At 38.3% G+C, this 22,093-nt stretch overlaps 1 protein-coding gene across 1 annotated transcript in view; it reads right to left on the bottom strand.

Annotated features, from left to right (window-relative positions):
- LOC126354347 (uncharacterized) overlaps positions 1 to 22,093 on the bottom strand; it is a 203,994-nt gene that overhangs the window by 158,656 nt on the left and 23,245 nt on the right. The gene's annotated exons all lie outside the window — the stretch shown is intronic.

Raw genomic sequence — 22,093 nt, 5'->3', positions numbered from 1 at the left:
ACGTTTGCATAGCAGTGAGGAACAAGTTTCTGGAACACTACAAGCTAGAACATAACACTGTTAACAAGTCAAATACAGACAAGAGAAATCCAAATACGTAAAAATTACAGACTGACAGATATACTGACACTGTGATAGAGAATGTGTGGTCGAACGAGCCAACCTTGAAAATGACCTTTGGTGTCATATTACAGCTGATGCAATTTTGCATGTCATATTCAAGGTCAGTGGTGGCAGGTGTCTAGGTCATCCAGGGACTGGAAGGGTTGGGGGAGGGTGGGGGACAAGGGACAATAGGAGGAGATCGACCAATGCAAATCAAGCTCCCTTCCCTCCTGATCTGTCCTTCTCTCATCGAATAGGAATCATTCGAGGTCCGTGCTGTGCAGTAAAAAAACCGGAAGCAATTTTTGCCCGAAATACAAAAAAAATGGTACTGAACTATTAAGAGAATTCCCTACAATGGTAGACAGACAGCATATTACTAGCTTGTAAACATGCAGAGACGAGGTCTAATATGGCACATGACATTTGTAAATACCCTGACAAATGGCGTACGTTGAAACACCTTCACACTAAATACTCCAACGCGTATATTACCTACTGTGTGCATAAATGTGACTGCATCATTTTCTAAGCACTGAGGGCATTGCCTTGGCATTAGTGTCCAAATTTTTTCACACTTGTAGCGGTTTAGTACATGTTGTGCAGGGCTGCTTTGAACTTGAGAGCCACCAGCGCATGCGAGTCTAATGGAGTGTCCAAAGAGTGTTCGCTGAAGCGATGAATGACAACTATGCTTATTCCACTTCACGTTGTACATAGAGGAACATTACCGATAAGCTGCTTTCATTAAAACTGTATAGGATCAAAATTAATATATCTGTCAACAGAGAGCCTTGAATTCTTCCACCAAGTCCCGATATTCGCATCATCGATATTGTAAGTAGGCTGTTTACGTTCTCTTATTGGTAACGCCACGTAGCGCTCTGTATGAAAAATCACTGGGTGTGCCGTGTGCAGTCTGTGGCTGGTTTGCATTGTTGTCAGCCACTGTAGTGTTAGGCAGCGGCAGCTGGATGCTAACAGCGCGTAGCGTTGCGCAGTTGGAGGTGAGCCGCCAGTTGTGGTGAACGTGGGGAGAGAGATGGCGGAGTTTTGAAATTTGTAAGAATTGCTGTCACGAACTGATATATATATTACGACTATTAAGGTAAATACATTGTTTGTTCTGTATTAAAATCTTTAATTTGCTAACTATGCCTATCAGTAGTTAGTGCCTTCAGTAGTTTGAATCTTTTATTTAGCTGGCAGTAGTGGTGCTCGCTGTATTGCAGTAGCTTGAGTAACGAAGATTTTTGTGAGGTAAGTGATTTGTGAAACGTATAGGTTAATGCTAGTGAGGGCCATTCTTTTGTAGGGATTATTGAAAGTCAGATTGCGTTGCGCTAAAAATATTGTGTGTCAGTTTAAGCACAGTCGTGTATAAATTTTCAAATGGGACGTTTCATATGTCGACCCTTAGCCAAGGATACCTCACTGGAATCTTCTGATTTTTGTCCTTGTAGTTTGTGTAATTAGTGTAGCTTTTGTTTATTGCTAGTGCGTAATCATAGAGAGAATTTCCTTTGTAGTTGCAGTCTTTCATTGTTGTACAGTAATATAGTTGTGGCATGCATGTAGTTTTACACGAAGTATTTCGCAGCTGCGCTTGCAATTAACTAGATATTATTTTCAGTGCTATGTTAATGTGTTCTCTTATTTTTGCTCTTCAAATTGTGCTTTTCTGTGTTATCGTGTGAAATATTGTGACAATAATGGCGTGTGAAAAACGTAACACTAGGCTACAAAGTAAACTGAGAAATGACAGTGAAGACGAAAGCAATGTGTTAGCGCCACCATGTAATGAATTCACAAATGTTCAAAGTAGTAATTTGGGAATAGTGCATAGGGAAATGGAGCGGGCTGCAAATAATGGTGTAGGAAGTGAAACAGTTAGTGAACAGGGAAGCATTATCGATCGATCGGTCGGCAACAGCTCGCGTCAGGAATCCGATATGACGGGACACAATCTTGCAAATACTGTACATTCAGGTTTTGCGTCCTCACCGTTTTCTCAAATAAGTCGAGACACATTTTCTGCTTGTCAAACTGTGAATGTTGCCGGTGCAAATGCACTGCCGAAAAGCATAGAGGATCAGATTCCAGACGCTAATACATTATTATTGCAATTAATGCAACAAATGAAACAAAACCAGAGTCAAACACAGCAACAGTTAGACACAATGGAACAAAATCTTCAAAAGTTAGACACAATGGAACATAATCTTCAAAAGTTAGACACAATGGAACAAAATCAGAGACAAACACAGCAAAAGTTAGACGCAATGGAGCAAAAGCTTCAAAAGTTAGACTCAGTGGAACATACACTTGAACAAACACGTGAAGATTTAACTACTGAATTACATAAAATCGAATCGAAATGTCAAAAAGTCTGTAATGATGTAAAAACACAAATTTGTGAGCATTTCCAACCAATTTTTTCGCGGCATGAAAATGCATTACAGAATCACGAAGCAGCCATAAAAGAACTGCAAACAATTGTTCATGAAAATCATGAGACCTTGCAAGCTAAAATTGACTCAGTTGCATCTACCGATTCGGTTACACAACTTGCAAAAACTCAAGAAAACTTAAAGGACACAGTAGATACTCTGAAAATTGGTTCAGAAAGACACATGGAGGACACTAGTTCATTATCAGAGAAAGTAGTTGAACTTTCGGATCAGCCAAATAATTTATCTACGAAGGTAGACGATAATCTGAATGACACAAAACCGGTAGTCTTTAATGACACAGAAGAGTTCGAACAAATTAGGAAATTCAAACAAAATCAGAATCAAATTAATACGCAACACCAAAGAGAAATCCGGGAAGTACAAGATCAGTTGACACAGGTAATACAAGAATTACGTATTTCAGAGGACACTCGCACTCCAATACGGGAAGAGGGACATAAAAATACGGAACTGCCGCAAAATAACAACACAGGGCACTTTGGAGATTATGAAAGAAATTGGCAAAGTACACCGAATTTTGAGATTGAACCGCCGAAACGACGTAACAATGACCGATATGCGACCCGCCGACACGATGATTTTGACTATAAGCTGTTCATTACTACACGTAAATTCAAAACATTTAAGAATTCTGGCAACGACATTCATCCACAAGCGTGGCTCCATCAATTCTCTCATTGTTTTCCTCCCAACTGGTCACTAGAGCACAGATTAGAATTTATGTGTGGCTACTTAGAGAATGAACCAGCTGTAAGAATGCGATCGATCATTCACGATTGCCACAGTGAAGGAGAATTTTACCATGCCTTCCTCTCAGCATATTGCTCCCAAGCCACACAAGACCGAGTAAAACATGGCATCATGATGATGAAACATTTCGAACAATCTGAATTTTCCAGTCTTGTGAAATATTTTGAAGACATGTTGCACAAGAATCAGTACCTGTCAAACCCATACAGCCCGTCAGAACTCATCCGCATTTGCTTTATCAAATTGCCTGAACATTTACGGCATATTATTTTGGCAGGCCGTTGCAAAGACGACATTGAAGCTTTCCAGGGACTCTTACAAGAATTAGAAATTGACACTGACAATCGCGGAACGCGAAAACAGGAACACAACAATTACAGGTCACATCCGTCGCAATTCCGCGATGAAAGAAATAATAACTGGACTCGACAAGGCTATTCTCACAATACAAATCGTGACCAAAACAGACACCACCCGTATGACAACCGTTGGCAGAGTAGTAATAATTACAGGGAAAGGTCACCTCTCCGCGGTAGTGACTATCACAGAGACAGTCAGAGAAACAGACAATATGGGAACCAAAATAATTGCTATCAAGGGAGACAGAATAACTTTAGACGCAACGGTCCAGCGCGCAGTTACGATTCAGGGAGAAATTATCCACCACGTGACCGACAAGAAATTAATTACAGAAATTACCGACACGACGACAGACGATATGATCGTAACGACAGACCTGAATTGCAGCAGAACTGGCGGGAATCAAACAGAGCAGGGCCCTCTCGACAAGGTGAATTTGTAGAAGTTAGGTCTCCAAATCCCAATAACGACGCGCGCCAACAAAGACACAATAGGCAATGACTCATACCGCTGGCAGCCTCAAAACGTGCTTATGAAACTGACGAAGCAGCTGCCGTAGCTAGTAATTACGTTAAAATGGAAGACATTAGGGACATATTACTCCAGGAACACGACGTAAAACATAACAACATTGCATATCCTGTGATTCACATTACTGTAAATGACGTAAAATTTACGGCAGTACTTGACTCAGGCAGTCCCATTTCAGTAATTAGTGAAACAGCTTTTAGCAAATGCAACAAATCGAACGATTGCCCCACACTTCCGTTACGCAAGATTAAATTACAAGGTGCAGTCATTGGAAAAAGTGTAGATGTACGCCAACAAACCAACTTAGAATTGTTTTGTCAGAGCCACAGCTTCTCTATGAACTTTCTTATTGTTCCACTGTTGTCGACGGAAATTATACTGGGAGTAGACATTTTGAATGAATACAAAGCAATCTTAAACTTTCACGATGCTGAAATAAGTTTAGAGAAAGAAGGCAAGTCAATAGCTTTGAAATTTGAAGATTGGCTCTCAAACCATGACGAGGAAATTAATCGGCTTTACCTTCTGTTAGACAACAGTTCGGAATTTTCTATGGAACTAGACACTAACAGTCGCTCTGCAAGTACTGACAGGGATGATATCGACGGCACATTTGAAACTAATGAGTTAATTCAGAATAAAATTGAAACAATTGAGAATTATAATGACACTGATAGGCAGGTCCTTTTTCAGATTTTACAAGCACATTCCACAGTTTTTAATCACAAAACAGGAACAATCAAGGGATTTCAATACCAATTCCGTGTTCGTGAGCATACTAAATTTTGTGTTAGACCTTACGTAATTCCAGCACATTATAGGGACCGTGTTAGAACAGAAATACAATCTATGCTTGACGAGGGCATTATTGAGCCTGCAGTAAGCTCATACAACAATCCATTACATGTTGTTGAGAAGAAAAATGGATCGATCAGGCTTGTCTTAGATTCGAGACAAATCAATACTATCATTATTCCTGAAACAGACAGGCAGCTAACGTTGGAAGAACTTCTTCAAAATTTTAATGGTGTAAAAGTGTTGTCTTCCTTTGATCTCAGATCCAGCTTTTATCAGATCGAATTTCATCCAGAATGTAGAAAAAACACAGCTTTCCTTTGTTTCGGCGTTTGTTATCAGTTTCGGAAACTTCCTTTTGGTTTGAACATTTCCTCGGCAGCATTCATTCGCGGGCTAAATTCCATACTACCTGAGTTCTTAAAACGTCACATCACCTTATATGTGGACGATATTCTGATAGCAGAAGCCTCATGGGAACAACATAATCGCGTCCTCAACAGCGTGTTACATATTTTTGCAGAATCTGGAATTACAGTTAACTTGGAAATGTCTGAATTCGGTAGGACAAAAGTGAAGTTTTTGGGACATATTATTTCTTCTGAAGGCATCCAGCCGGATCCTGAAAAGTTAGAAGCAATCAGAGCCATTCCAGTTCCATCCACAAAAAAATAAGTCCGCAGTTTTCTAGGTCTCGTAAATTTTTACCGTCGTTTTCTGAATATGCAAATTCTAGTTACACCAAAACTTTGTTCTCTCACTGGAAAAAATACTATTTGGAACTGGGACGAACAAGCACAGTTGGAATTCAATTCATTGAAAGAATCGTTACTTAATGCGCCAATACTAGCTCATCCAGATCTCTCACAAGATTTTTGCCTTAGCACGGATTCTTCTAAAGTCTGTCTTGGTGCCCATTTATTTCAAGAAGCCACAGAAAATGACATTACTGTTCAGAAAACCATTGCTTTTGCTAGCCGAGTGCTAACAAAATCTGAAAAAAATTATTCCGTTACTGAATTAGAAGCTTTAGCTATCGTTTGGGCATTTAACAAATTCCGTTTCTTTCTTTATGGTAAGCACGTAAAAGTATACAGTGACCATCGTGTATTACAATTTCTTACGTCTTCAAAATTAAATCATGACAGGTTAAAACGTTGGGCATTGTTTCTGCAAGAATTCCACTTCACAATAGTCTACATTCCCGGCAAGGAGAACATTGTTGCGGACGCACTGTCACGCGCACCGGCTGGGCTTGAGAAAAGTAACACAGAAAGCAACCTCGAGAGAAATTTCAGTATTCTTTACATTCAGAAAGACATCAAAAGTAAATGGCATGAAAAGACACACACAAAGATTCGGCATTATTATCTGGTTAGAAACAACATACTGTTCAAACGATGCACTGTTGATGACAAGCTATGGGTACTTTGCATTCCAGACGATTTTGTTAATAAGCTCATTTGGTACATTCATTTTAGCTACGCACATTTTGGTCCACGAAAATGTTATCATATTCTTCGAACGACTTGTTATTTTAACAATATGGTAAAGAGAATTCGAAGAGTCTTGTCTATTTGTAAACTTTGTCAAAAGGCGAAACCATCTACTGTCTCTCATCGTGCTCCATTGTTTCCTATCATTCCTTCTAAATTAAAAGAATTTGCTGGTGTTGATCTCTTGGGACCGCTTGTCAGAACATCTAATGGATTTTCGTACGTTCTAGTCGCTGTTGAATTTACTTCAAAATTTGTTTCTTTCACTCCGTTACGTAAAGCCACTGGACGGTCTGTATCCAACGCCTTTGTTAGAAATTTCTTACGTGAAGTTGGACACGTTAGTAAAGTAATTTCAGATAACGGACCGCAATTCAGATCTGCTGTTTGGTCACGCATGCTTCGTAACCATAAAATCAAATCTGTTTTTATTTCATTGTACTCACCACATTGTAACCCGTCTGAACGGATTATGAAAGAAATCAATAAGTTTTGCAGACTGTATTGTCACAGAAAGCATCAGCATTGGGACAGATATTTACACTTATTTCAAAACGTGATGAATGAAATGCCTCATGACTCCCCTGCTTTACCACCTGTTCTTGTACTAAAGAATAAAGAACCACCAAACAGAATCAGAGAGCTTGTACCTTTTCTGAATACACGTAAACTTCGACACAAAGACATAACTGATTTAGCTATTAAAAATATAAATTCTGCTGCAGACAAAAGGAGAAAATTGCACGGTAAAGCAAATGCAAAGAAATTATACATTGGTCAGAAAGTTCTCATTAAACCTCATCCATTGTCACATAAGAAGAAACACTTGAGTCACAAATTCTTTCTAGTTTACAATGGACCTTACAGAATCCGACGTATACCACATGATAATTGCGTTGAAGTTGAAACTCTGCGTACTAGGAAGAGTAAAGGTTTACACCACATTTCACATGTAAAACCGTTTATTGAAAGATAATCTGCTTTTTAACTTTGTCTTTGCCATAAAACATTTCACTTCACATTTCTAGTATGCTTTGTCACACTTAGAAACTGTTAACATGCAACAATGTTTGAAGTTTACTATCCAGTCTAGAACCTACGGAACATATTTAGACAGTATTTACGAGTGCATTGTTATAGTGAACAGACATCACTGTGTTATTGCATGTGTACATTCTTGCTTGTTAGTTACACGATTACGTAACGACTATAAGGCTCACATACTTAGAACATTTACCAGTATTGCTAATGGGATTTTAATGCAACATTTTGGTTTACTTGAAAATACATTCTGGATTTAAAGTACTTTCTGTGAGATACCAGATGATACAGTGGTTAGTTTATGTAACAGCTACACGATTTTATCACGACGCTACTAATGAGTGACAATTTACAATGTTGCTTTTGCAGTTTATCTGTTTTATATCTGCACAGTTTTTCTGAATTTTTCTGGAAAGTAAAACATGTTTTAGTAGTAACGTTTGTGGTATAGCTACAATGAGACAGCCTTTTCTGTAGCACAACAATACGTACAGTACAGTACTTACTTCATCACGGCAATAAGCGTAATAACTAAGATATCTATACGCAAAGCATTTCAATTTCGTTTATCATGAGGTAAGAACATTGACTTCTGCAGAACTTAGCTTTCGGAGGACAACAACTACAACACTTCCACAGAGATTGTCTTACAGCAAGACGCACATTTAGCGCTACAGGACACGCATTAAACTACTTATTTTTCAACATATTTGAATTACAAAGAAAGTTTTCCGTGATACATTTCATTCTATTGCTGTAATCTGTAACACCTGAGGATATAATCACATTATCCTCAGGGGGTACACGCTTACTTTGTGTACCATGTGTTTGGCAAGCACAAGGAGCCCTAGCTAATATGGTATTTGCTTATACAACTCTACACATCGGTACCATATTTATCTAACACATAAATTACACAGCTATCTGATCATTTAATTGAGAGAAACAAACATTTATTATACTACATCAGTGACAGATGTTTACGTAATTACACAGTTGGATAACTTCACACATACGAAATTGTATTCTTTTCTGTACTTTGTGAACTGTTCATATTTTTCCAGAACCGTTGTGATACTATGAGAGCTTTGAATGACGTATTTGGTATGGGATCATGATTTTTAAAGTACGTTTGAGGTAGATGACACTTTTGACATGAGCAGAGAATATTTTTTAAGTTTCGAAATTATTGCAGAAAGCTATGACGTTTGAGATTTGACTGAGATGTTATGATATTATTACGACGACGATGTGAATTATGCTGCTGAGGTATGTTTAAGCTGATGCTATATGAGTTATTTGATTATGCTACGTATCTGTTATGATGAAATATTGAAGAAGTGTCGACGAATAAGGTAAGTAATAATGAGTAGTGGTTAGGGACTCTGGTTTGTGAAAAAGGTTGTTGAAAACCAAGAATCGTACTTTAAAAGTTATGAAATGTATGTAAATGCTTGAATGTATTACAATGCCGACGAAAATTTTTTGGACACTATTCTATTTAAAGGATTTTGTTTCTACATATTTGTAACGCAAATTCTTGACCTGTGAATTTTTTTATATGAGACTGCCACTGTAGCGGAAACTGGTGTCGTAAATATTTCGGTAAGACAATTAAGTGACCATCTGCACGTAATGCGTCGTGGGCACCCAGCTGCGCGACAACCACCTGACAAAAGAGAGCCATTAGTGTGTGCCTTTCAGAGGCACAGGTAAAAAAAAGGGCCATTATCCTCTCTATTGACATTCCTTTGTAGAAAGCACTGCAAATACGACACGCTCATTACTGAGAAAGATACTTACATCTGACACCTGATTATAACAAAAGTCTTTCTACGACAGTTGAGAGAATTCTACTAACTTATGAAATGTCACATGACTATTGAATGATATTTTTATGCTTTGTCCATAGTTGCTTATTTCATTTGATATCTGTTTTCCAGCTGTGTTGCAGCATTGGTTTTATAAAATTAAATGCATTTGCTAATGTGAACACTTTCTGTCGACAGATCTATTAAATAATTATTTTATGATCCACATTCTGCGAAAAAGGAGCTCTTGGAATGGAAAGAGCAATAAGAAGCGACTAATAACAGTAACTGTATATATAATTTTCTTTTCAAGTACTTGGTAATTTGTTGTAGCATTAGTTTTTGTGGTGCACCACTTTAATTGCATAGACATTAAGATGTGAATAGACATTGTCCTTATCTGCATTGTTGTCTGTAGTGTGCTATTTTTTCTGCTTGTGGGTTTGTCATGTTTAGGTATAAGTTATAGCATTTGCTGCGGCTGTTTGCCATTCATAGTGCTACTGAATGTCACTTTGTATTACCAGGTTAAGCCAATTTTATTACTGATTTATTTTTCTTGTTTGCTGCGCATTGCCTTATATTAGTTGTAATATTGCTGCCTTTTTTTGCCAATTTCCATTTTTTTATCATTGCTGTTTGTGTAAATTGTTTTGTGCTGCTGCATTGCCTCGTCCCTTAGTTTAGTATCTGAGCTCAGTAGATTTAAGTTAGCTTAAGAGGGGGTAGACTATATAAGAAACTAACTATGATGAATTGGAAGAAAAGCATTGAGAAGCTTTAAGAAAATGGTTTGGCCAAAAAAGTAGTGTACATTGGAGAAAAACTATTTTTGAAAGAGGATGTGAACAGAATACAGAAAGCAGGTTTAGATAGGACTTTTTGGAAATAATGATGAATTAAGGGAGATCTCTATGCAAAATACTGCAGTAAAACAAACCCTGTCCTTTCCTTTCGTATTATCCCTCTATGTGTTTATGTACCCTTGTGTATTTGTCTTTTTCCTGTCTTTATGTGTTTAGCTAATAAGATTTATGTTGTAGAATTTTTCAAATACTATGTCATTTTCTTTGTAAATATGTTCAGACATTATTTATAGTGTTTTGTTTTAATGCTCATGTGTGAAGTTGATGTTTCAAAAGTTATTCTGATCTTTGATGTATGTACTCATGTCACAATTCCTCTAACACTGATATATATGTTATTTCGATTCTTTTGTAAAGCCTGTATTACTGCAAATGTTATCTGTACTATTATGTTCTTTAGTGATATTTTTTGTACCTTTGTTATTGTATTCTCGTGTTATAAAATTGTAATTGACACCAGTTCATCAAATTAAGTAACTTGTAAATTACATTTCACTGCACACGTTTCTGTTGGTCATAGTATATGGACAATATGTTAGAAGTAGGGACTGATAGTGTTTGCACGTGTGTTAATAATTCAGTAAGGGACTGGATAACAGCATTGCTGGTTGTAAGAACATTTCAAAAACAATTTTTGTGAGTGCACAAGTGGTGGTTATGGACTTGCTATATTATCCGCAAGACTCTTCAATGGTGATTGTGCGCGTGCACAGTCAAACAGATGGCTGCTGGCCATCTCTACAAGGACTACAGTGGGTCTACACCTTTGATGACCCACCAATACCATTATTCCTACAAGGACTACAGTGGGTCTACACCTTTGATGACCCACCAATACCATTATTTCTTCAAGGACTACAGTGGGTCTACACCTTTGATGACCCACCAATACCATTATTTCTACAAGGTCTACAGTGGGTCTGCATCTCTGGTGACCCACCATTACCGTAATCTCTACCAGGACTACAAGTGGTCTACTCTGTGACGACCTACCTACCAATATTCTTTAAAACTTCGACTGACTCTGCTGTGGGTTTGCTCTGTTGTGGCCCATTACCTGTCTGCATGTCAAGAGTCAGCACTGTCTTTCCACTGGAAGGACAACACTACTTCTTCAAGACTGCTTAGAAATCCACCACTTCCGTGTGCATTTTCTTTTATTGCTCAATCTTTGAGAAAAACACTGCTATTTTACTGTGATGAATGATCAGGACTGTCTATATGGACTGTGAGAAAATTTTAGCTTTTGACCAACATTGTATCAATAAGTGTGTGCATTTGATTTCTTTGCTATTGTAATCATAATTATGAAAAATTTTTCAAATTTGTATTGGCCACTGCCCAAAACAATTTGTAAATTTTCTTTGTGGGGAGCATGGGGGCTATGTAAGTAGGCTGTTTACGTTTTCTTATTGGTAACGCCACGTAGCACTCTGTATGAAAAATCACTGGGTGTGCTGTGTGCAATCTGTGGCTGTTTTGCATTGTTGTCTGCCATTGTAGTGTTAGGCAGCGGCAGCTGGATGCTAACAGCGCGTAGCGTTGCGCAGTTGGAGGTGAGCCGCCAGCAGTGGTGAACGTGGGGGGAGAGATCGCGGAGTTTTGAAATTTGTAAGAATTGGTGTCACGAACTGATATATATATTATGACTATTAAGGTAAATACATTGTTTGTTCTGTATTAAAATCTTTAATTTGCTAACTATGCCTATCAGTAGTTAGTGCCTTCAGTAGTTTGAATCTTTTATTTAGCTGGCAGTAGTGGCGCTCGCTGTATTGCAGTAGCTTGAGTAACGAAGATTTTTGTGAGGTAAGTGATTTGTGAAACGTATAGGTTAATGCTAGTCAAGGCCATTCTTTTGTAGGGATTATTGAAAGTCAGATTGCGTTGCGCTAAAAATATTGTGTGTCAGTTTAAGCACAGTCGTGTATAAATTTTCAAAGGGGACGTTTCAATATGTACTCGTATTGTACTAAAATGCATAACGAATGGTATAAATTCAAGCATCTCGCAGTGTGATGATGTGTAATATGGTGTATGACATGTGTAAATATGCTGCCTGAAATGCAGCATCACTGTAAAACACTATCAGCAGGGCCTACCAAAAAGCAGAAGAAGACTGAAAGTGTTTGTATTATCAAACTATTCTGTACCACGGCACAACGATGTACATCCCAGACCTTGGATTCGCGCTATTAGCAGCACCACTCGTTTGAGCGCTACCATGGCATACGTCTCTGTTACGGTGAAATTATTCTGTATAAAGTACAACGTAAATGCGTGTGTTAGTAAGCACTGCTGACACCCAGTTCAGGCGGTCATGAACTGCCTCAACTTCTGGTAGTGGCACTGCAGCGAGACATGGAAAAAAAAAATCTTTTAACGTTAACTGTCAAAGTATCCGAATTGTTTGTTTAAATAATATACAGCAAAAGGTAATCATCGTAATTTCTTTGTTACATAATAATATGTTGTTGTGATTGTTTATCTTATTTGCAAATGCGCCTCATGATGAGCAAAACGCACACAGCAGGTATCAGCGTGGTGTGTCCCCACCATCGCTCCAGAGTAGTAAGGCCAGCACACCGTTCTTGTTGCGCTTCACGCTGAACACAGAAAAACTCTCCTAGTGGACATTAATAAAAATAGCTGGTCATCTTTTACACAAGGTCCATCTCCTCTCTAATGAAAAAGTCATTTAATACTACATACAGCGTTGAAAAAAGTTATTTTATAAATAGATGCAATACCTATATTTCTTATATTGTAGCATTAATCTAGTCAAAGCACACAATAGTATGAACGGTGTTCCAGTTGCAAATTGTGTAGCTGCTCCAAATCCCATAGTAACGACTTCACAATACTTGCAACGACAAGCTGATGCCCGTGAGAAAAAAGTTACTCTTGCGTCAAACAACAGAAGCTTAGCATACCAAAATTCTTCTGCATTTGGGTTTTTTACAACATAGTGTGAGTTCAACAGAAGGTACAACCATCAATGGGATACTGAAAACTTTATCACATAAGATTCATAGGCACAAAACTAATCTGAGATCTGTTAGTGGAAAGCACTGCTTTCTTCCCTCTAGTCCCGACATTCGCATAGTTAAGATGTATTGTACTCCAAAATGCTAATAATCTTTCCCATGTCAGCTACTTTAAAAAGAGAAAAACGAACTCCACAAAGTCATATCACATTCCTGAAGTGTCTGTGTGGAATTCTGAGGCTGTAACTTACCGTAACATTGAATCAACTCAGCAACAATTATAATAATCTGCTGAAAGCTATTCTCGATGAGCGACAAAATCTGAGCCGTCACCAGTAGACAAACTATACACTATTTGATGGCAATGGATGAACATCAGGTAAGAAACTTGACACACTCTCCGTACATATCTCAGATGCACAAAGAAATGACATTTCAAATCCCCTGAAAATTAGAAAGTAAGCATAAAAAAAGCTACTCGTAAGTTACCTGAGTTTACAGATGGCAAAGCTGGAGACGCATTCAGATCAATGCATGTTCTGAATCAAATATAATGTGAAGGAAGACAAGAGATTCTGCAAGTGAGATTTGCGGGCAAAACCTCATGAAAAGGCTACGACACAGTTCACAATTAACTGAGATGAGCACAATCTTGGCTGCAAGCTGTAATGTTAACAAAAGTTTCAAGGCTTGTCAAGTTAAAACTCCATTCTTTTCAAGTCATCTTCTCGCATTCGAGAGGACGACGGTTCAATCCCGTATCCGGCCATCCTGATTTAGGTTTTCCGTGATTTCCCTAAATCGCTTCAGGCAAGTGCCGGGATGGTTCCTTTGAACGGGCACGGCCGATTTCCTTCCCCGTCCTTCCCTCACCCGCGCTTGCGCTCCGTCTCTAATGACCTCGTTGTCGATGGGACGTTAAACACTAATCTCCTCCTCCTCCTCCAAGTCATCTTCAAGCTCCATCAAATTACCTTGTTGTCTTTTTGAGCGAGCACAATGTGCTGAATATGCCCAAATTCCTACTCAGAAAAAACACAGAACATAAAATGAAAAATATACAGTAATACTCCAGTTCTTTTCCCATATGGAAATGAATCAGCTGGCACCTCAGAACTCCAAAAGATGACAGTTAAGTAGAAATGGAAACAAAATGAGCAAGAAGGCTTGCAGGTGTTCAAGTCGACCTACTGAGAGCTACAGGTGCTCACATGATTACATATAGTGGAGAATCTGATGGTTTTCACTGTAGAGAGAAGGTGCTGGAGGTATAGTGAACTAATGTAGGCTTGGGTGGTGAAATAAAGGTAAAAAATGGATCAATAAATGCGAAATTCATTTTTTTACTAATTTTAATTAATTTTCACTGCCTAACAACCATTGACAGGTGCATAAATGATTAAAGCTACAAACTGCATATTCGCACACCATCTCGTAAGCAGAATCTACTGGAAGTTTCGTCTCAATCAGTTGCTATTATTACACGTTTGTATAAAGAAAAACACTATCATTTCGTTTTCTCACGGGTGTCATAATAATAATAATAATAATAATAATAATAATAATAATAATAATATCCTTCATATTTTCTATAAACACACTCATTATTAATAAACAGACATTCATCTATCATCCAAAGCTTGTGCAGTGCAACAATGCTTGGTGCATAACTGTCTTTATATACCTTCAAGTCTACATGTATGTGAGTTTGCCCAAATGCACACATGCACTGATCTACTTCCACACTTACATGAACCTTTTGTGTGATGTATATTTGATCTCATTAATCATAAGTCCTCCTGTCATGTCAATTAGCTGACATGCTCTACCAGATGCGCAGTATACTGAGTCGCACACACTTCAAATATTAGACGCAGTTGGATTTTTGTGACATATAGTATGTGTTGTACTCGAGTCATGTTAGTTTTAACACTGTGCCGCCAAACTCCGCTGCTGCTGCTGCGACTGCTGCTGATGTCACCACTCGGAGAAAATATTTTGATCTACATCCAGTATGCATTGTATTCAGAGGTTAACTGGCTCTCAATGTACGCAAGATTCTCGCATAAGCAGTGGCATACCACTTAATTTAATTAAACACGTTGTCACTGCTGCACATTTTCCAGTTCTATAACAACTCTGAAGTCTACTGATAACGACTGGTGCTAACCCAATACTAACACATTCGAATCTGGAAGCAGTTAAGTACAACACATTCACGAACCTCAGACTTACTTCGAAGGCTATCTAGGTTAAAGAATTGTGGAGCTTGTATGCGCACCCAGAAACCCCAGCGATTTGTGAGAGCACGTTACCATCGATGTAATGATAAACCGAGGAGGATGGAATGGCGGTAGTGACCTTGAACATAGTATGAAGCTTTACCTCACACCCCTTACTTAGCTTGGATTTTTTTAAATCACGAATCTCGTCTCTCTCTCTCTCTCGCTCCCTCAGTTTGAATACAATAATGACAAACTTGTACATGTAAAAATGTGTATGCCTATTCCTAAGATAAAACCAACCGTTCTCTCTATGTACATAAATGATCTACTGAGTCACAGTAAATGCTGATGAGTAGCAATATAGTCCGAATACAGCATTACTTAGCTACGTTGATGCAATACTTAGGCACAATGGTGCAAAAGTGATATGAAATGGAAAGGGTGCGTAAGGTCGATTTCAGTTTCCTAGGAAAAGTATAGCTTACCTATACAGGAGAGAGTGTACAGAATACTTGTATAACACATTCTCACCCACCAGACTGGAATAAAGAGAGAGGCATAGAAACAGTACAGAGATGTAGCGGTAGATTCGATCGACATGCAAGTATTACAGGTATAGTCCATAAACCCAGATAGAAAAAAGACGTTATTCTCGTGAAACACTATTGAGAAACTGTATTTTTTGCATTAGTACTGTACTAAGATAGGAGAAATCACGGTATGCATGGAATCGCCTTTCTCCCTGGCATCGTTTGCGATTGGTACATGGTATCCACTGCCACATGAAGCTACATAGCGACTTTCTCTGACATCACACACAATGATATGACGGGTCACAGAATTTCGATTGTGGGAAACAAAACTGGGGTTTACCAATAACGAGACGTCACCTAATGGTTTTCACTATCCACTCGACTAAAAACGAGCTATATCACCAGCAAGTCTGCCTTCTTCAAGAAGAAACGTAAAATGCTCGAAATGTCTCTCTGCACTTGACTCCAATGATGTTCTGCCACTGCCTGCTTTTCCTTTTGCTGAAGGCCATCCCCACCAAAAAAATATCGTTCTTAAGTTGTAGAGATATGATCTGATTCAACTCCATCACTTTCCGCAGTAAGCTAAGATATTACAGCAGTATTTACTCGTAAATAAATAAATGTTATAACTATTCAGTCACACCATTCACAATAATTTCAGATAACGATTTGTTCATAAACAATTGAGCCGGTAATCTTGCGCAAGTGTTATATAGTGTTATTTACATTTGCTCGACAGAAGAGTCTTTTGGGCCTCTTTTCAAGAGTGGTGTTAACTAACACTTGAGATCGACTACTTCTTAAATTACCATGATTTTGTATCAGCCATTGTAATCAATAGTTAGATAAATAGCTGGCAAAAATCGTAACATCTTCATTAAATGCAAACACAAGTACTACAAGATATGAGATATTCACACTGCGTTCATTTGCTGTGTTATTGCGGAGAACAGTATGTTCCAATAAACATTTGCATAATGAAAAGCTATAAATAAACGTAATAGCTCAAGAAATAAAATGTATGAAGACACATAGATTTCATGGATGATGTCTACAGTACAATGCTATCATCTGAGGTATTGTTTGTTGAAATCGCTTGAGGTATTTAAAAGCTGTTAATGCAGAGATTCACTGTGAAAATGTTTAGTCAGTGTACTTTTCAAGATATTGAAAATATTGTTGTGTCACTGGATGCATGTCCTTTTTCTGAGATCACAGATGTATTCAAATTTGTTTCATTATTTGACTGTGATTAATTGACGAATTTTGTATGAAGCTATTTTTCAGCTTGGCTGGCACTCCACCAATTCTTGGTGCATCTCTCTTCTTCTATGTGTCCTACCATACCAGACACCTATAAATCTGGGCTCACCCAGAGGTCCCTGTTGGTTGCCCAGTTGCGGCGCTTTCTCTGAGCTGGCCTCGCCGCGCCCTGAGCCTTAGGTCCACTAGCATTCAGCCATACAAACCAATTCACCTCAAACTAATCCTAGGCAACTGATTAATTCGCCTACACAGAGTGTAAGGATACGACAAACATCGTCTCCATGCGAGAACCACATAATGGCTGGGGAATCCTCTTGGCTTGTTGCCTGTGACACAGTATGGAGTATTAAAACCATCTGTGTATGGCACTTCAGGACAGCTATTCGCTGCCCCAACATTCCACACAGTGCACTTAGTGTGGTAATGCAGAGTTAGTTTATTTTCTTTTTTTGTTAATTTAGCTCATTTGGGAAGATTACTGGTATGCTGGAGTACAATACATATCGACTATGCAAATATCAGGGCTATAGGGAAGAACGCAAGGCTTTCCATTTACAGGTTTCATATTAATTTTCATTATGTATGTATCTTACATTAAAGGGATTTTGATATCCTATAGATGGCCATTCCCACTGCTGAAAACAACCTATGTTGGAAAAGACCTGAAAGGAGAAGAATTATCATTTCTGTATATTTCTGTAGAAATCAGTGTCTTAATATGGGCAGATCACTGGATACATCTTCTGTTGTTTGGTATGAGAGGAAATGTTTTCTCAGGGGCATCTATTGGTTGATGTGGAAGTACTGTAATGTGGTTGCCATCACAGTGGGAGCAACTACGTAATTTGCATTTGGAACTCTGTTCGTATTGCTATATGCTTTGACTAAGTTAATACTATAATGTATACAATGTAGGTACTGCATTTGTTTATAAAATAACTTTTCTTTTTCGACACTGGAAGTAACATGAAAACATACATTTAAATAGCAAGTGAGGGGGAGGGGGGACCTGTGTGAAAGATAACCATCTTTTCTTTTATTAATGTCCACTAGTAGAATTTTTTCTCTGTAAGCAGCATAAAATTGAACAAGAACGGTGTGGTGGCATTATCACTCTGGAGCACATGCCAGATATCACATTTCACTTCTGTCTGTTGCACATGTGTCCCTTGTCATATGGTATGCGCATAAATATGATGCAGAATTAGGACACCATATTCTCATTTAACAATAAATAAATAAATAAATAATTACGATGATATCTCATTGCAGTGCAACAAATAATTCATATACTTTGACAGTTTATTTTGAATGTCTTTTTCTGTGGCTCGAGCACTATCACCGAAAAACCAAAAGAACACCGGAAGTATTTGTGTTATTAGACTATTCTGTGCCACAGCACGGTGACGTACGTCCCAGATACCGATTTTCCACTATCCATGATCAGTACACTCATTATACTGCTATTATGGCATACCTCACCTGTTAAGGTGATATTTTCCCGTTTAACGCACAATGTAAATGAGTGTGATAGTAAACATTTGTTTAGATGTTTATCCTGTGTGTGTCAACTATCCGAATACAGTTAAAATGGTACAGTTGCTAACTGCGTAGATTGGATGTCAGTGACATGTGTATGTCCTATCTCAGGACACCATGACGACAGTGCGTCTTTGTCAAAGTCAGATCACTCGAACAGATGAACACATGTTGCAAAACGCTGCTGCAAGGTCGCAATGACGTTAGGTGGGTGTCACATCTCCCTTTTATTCGTTAACTGTTATTATTTACAGTATTCTTTTTTACATAATTCAAATGGAAATGTGGCTGAGTGAAAAAACGATGGCTTTTTGTCGTGGCACTTGCCCCATGCTGACTGGGAGGCAATACTGCATAAGTTCAGATACACATATACTGATGATCATGACTCTTATGATTTGACAATATATTATGTAACTTCAGCAGTATATAGTCTTGGAGTATGCGGTATCATGTATATGCTGTGGTGTCACACACATATTATATGTCTATGTGTTTTACCTCATTCAGTGCTTCTGGTTATGTAATTCTTTATGCACGATTGGCAGTGAAGATATAGCATGCTACTACGTATGTAGGTACAATAATCATCAAAATTCTGTGGAAAAAAATCTCTGGAGTCTTCTGGTAAGTGAGTCCTGTAAATGCATACCCTACCTTTCCTATATATATATATATATATATATATATATATATATATATATATATATATATACATGTACTCAGAGCACTGTGGATGGCTGGAGTAGCACATGTTAGGTTTCAAAATACTGATTCCTGAATCTGAGTATACTCATCAGTATTCCAGTTGCTGTACATCTTAATTGTTTTTGGGTAGGAGCCACCACACATTGTGGTAAGCTGCTGGCACAGGAAGTGTTTGACTGTTGGAGTTCGGATAATACAGACAATTTATGTGAAAGCGTTGCGTTTTCAATCGTCATACCTATGCTGAACTCTTGATCTGAGGATAAATCTCCAAACAAATGTTTACTACCAAACGCATTTGCATTGTACGTTGTATGGGATAACATCATCAGAACAGGCGAGGCATGCCATGGCAGCAGTATAATGAGTAATGCTGATCATGGTGGTGCGGGGAATTTGATGTCTGGATGTACATTGTTGTGCCATGGAACAGAACAGTCCGATAATATAAATACTTTCAGTCCTCTTCTGCTTTTTGGGTGCTGACTTCGCTGAAGTGTTTCACAGTGTTCGTACATTTTAGATACTTTAGTTACAAAGGTCATATGCCACATTACACATCATCTCGTTGTGAGGTGTTTGAATATACACCATTCATTAAATATTCTAGCAAATTACATCTCGATTATTTGAATAGAGGAAGCAGATGGAAGAAAGCAAAGCTCTCTGTTTATAAATCTCATTTTAATCTCAGTCCTATAGTTTTTATGGAAGATAGTTATCGGTAATGTTTCTCTACATACAATGTGAAGTGGAATATGCATTTCTTTTATTCGCCATTCAGTAAGAGCTCACATAACGCTCCATGAGTCTCGTATGTGGGGGCGTCTCTAAAGTTCAAAGTAGGGCAACACGACATGTACTAAAACGCTACATCTGCCAAAAAAATCTCGACTTGTGTACGCCAAAGCCTGGGCCGTGCTTTCAGTGCTGAGAAAACGTTGCAGTGATGATCATGTACACAGCAGATGATGTACATGACACGTTAATGTATTTACTATGAAGGTGTTCGAATACACACCATTCATCAGATTATTTAGATTGGTCATACACCTATTACACACATTATTGTGGTGTATGCAAAATGATAATACAGTGCTCAGATGGCATTGGAGGGCATCGATTAATAGTTCGATATTAACGCTACTTTTTAATTCGGAGCAAAAATTGCCTGCGGTCTTCTCACTGCAAAGTACAGACCTCGAATGATTCCTATTAGACGTGAGTAAAACAGGTTGGCCAAGAGGAAGCTTGATTCTCACTGGCTGATCTCCCCCTACCGTCCTCCTGCCGACCTCTGGATGACTTTGACACCTGCCGCCAGTGATTTTGAATATGACATGCTCAATTATAATATAATGTAATATGAACAGTTGAAGGTTGGCTCCTCCTCCCACTGGTCCTTTATTCATAAGCATTTTAGGAATGCATTGACGAGATAAAAAATGAGCGGAATAGTTTTTGGGAAAGTTGGTGAGTGAAAAAAGTCTTTATTTAACGTAAAGAGAGATAAGATAATTTTATCATTCATTGTTCATTATCTTACCAAACGGAAACATATGCGGACTAGAAAGCAATGGCATTTCTCGAATAGACGTAATTTTTATCAAAGAATGAGTACAGGAAATAACATCCGTATTTAAAACTTGTGACGTTTTTTGCATGGACAATCTTGCAAATAGTAGGCTCATGTCCACAAATAACTAGATGTTTCCTTACGAACCCATTTAATGCTGTACATAATGTTGAATTAAGACGAAATGCAGCCATACAAATTATGTTATTGAATATGTGTTGGGTGAGAAAATATATGAGATAGAATTTAGTGTATTCTCTAGAAGAAGAATTTTCAAATCAAACCAAAATTAATTCGTGTATCTTTCAACGAAGCTGATTAGAACCGCTAATACAACATAAGAGGGTCGTTGAGTAAAGCCGGCCGGTGTTGCGTGCCGTTCTAGGCGCTTCAGTCTGGAACCGCGTGACCGCTACGGTTGCAGGTTCGAATCCTGCCTCGGGCATGGATGTGTGTGATGTCCTTAGATTAGTTAGGTTTAAGTAGTTCTAGGTTCTAGGGGACTGATGACCACAGATGTTAAGTCCCATAGTGCTCAGAGCCATTTGAACCATTTGAATCGTTCAGTAAATAGTGCCCAACTATTTTTTCTCAGAAAGCATTTGTTAAGTGTTAAAACTGACTAACAATATGAATCAAAATTTCTCTTATGCGTAGTATTTTTCTACATAGTCTGCGTAGTATTCTACAGCGTTTTGTAAGAGCATTAACTTCTCGCTGTTAGGAGCTATTGTCCAGTGCTCGTTGCCATGTTTCCACTGCATGAATTAGGCACTCATCTTCTTCATAGTGTGTTCCACAACATACAGAAATCTTAAGCGGCCCAAACAGATTGAAGTCCGAGGGTTCCAGGTCTGGAATGTAGAGTGGCCAGTCACGAAGCTCAGTTTCTGACTTCCTGTCGCTCCAACTCCCTTTACCCATCGTCCTACAAACTGCAACTTAAGCATACACAGGATATTCACCACGGTTTCTTTTCCCACAACCAATAATTAAATTACAGTACGTTACTTGTAAGGAGTGTCTC

The sequence above is a fragment of the Schistocerca gregaria genome, chromosome 3 (genome assembly GCF_023897955.1).
Source record: "Schistocerca gregaria isolate iqSchGreg1 chromosome 3, iqSchGreg1.2, whole genome shotgun sequence".
NCBI classification, from domain to species: domain Eukaryota; kingdom Metazoa; phylum Arthropoda; class Insecta; order Orthoptera; family Acrididae; genus Schistocerca; species Schistocerca gregaria.
Note: the sequence above shows the minus strand (reverse complement) of the source record. Positions and strands in the feature narration are given on the sequence as shown.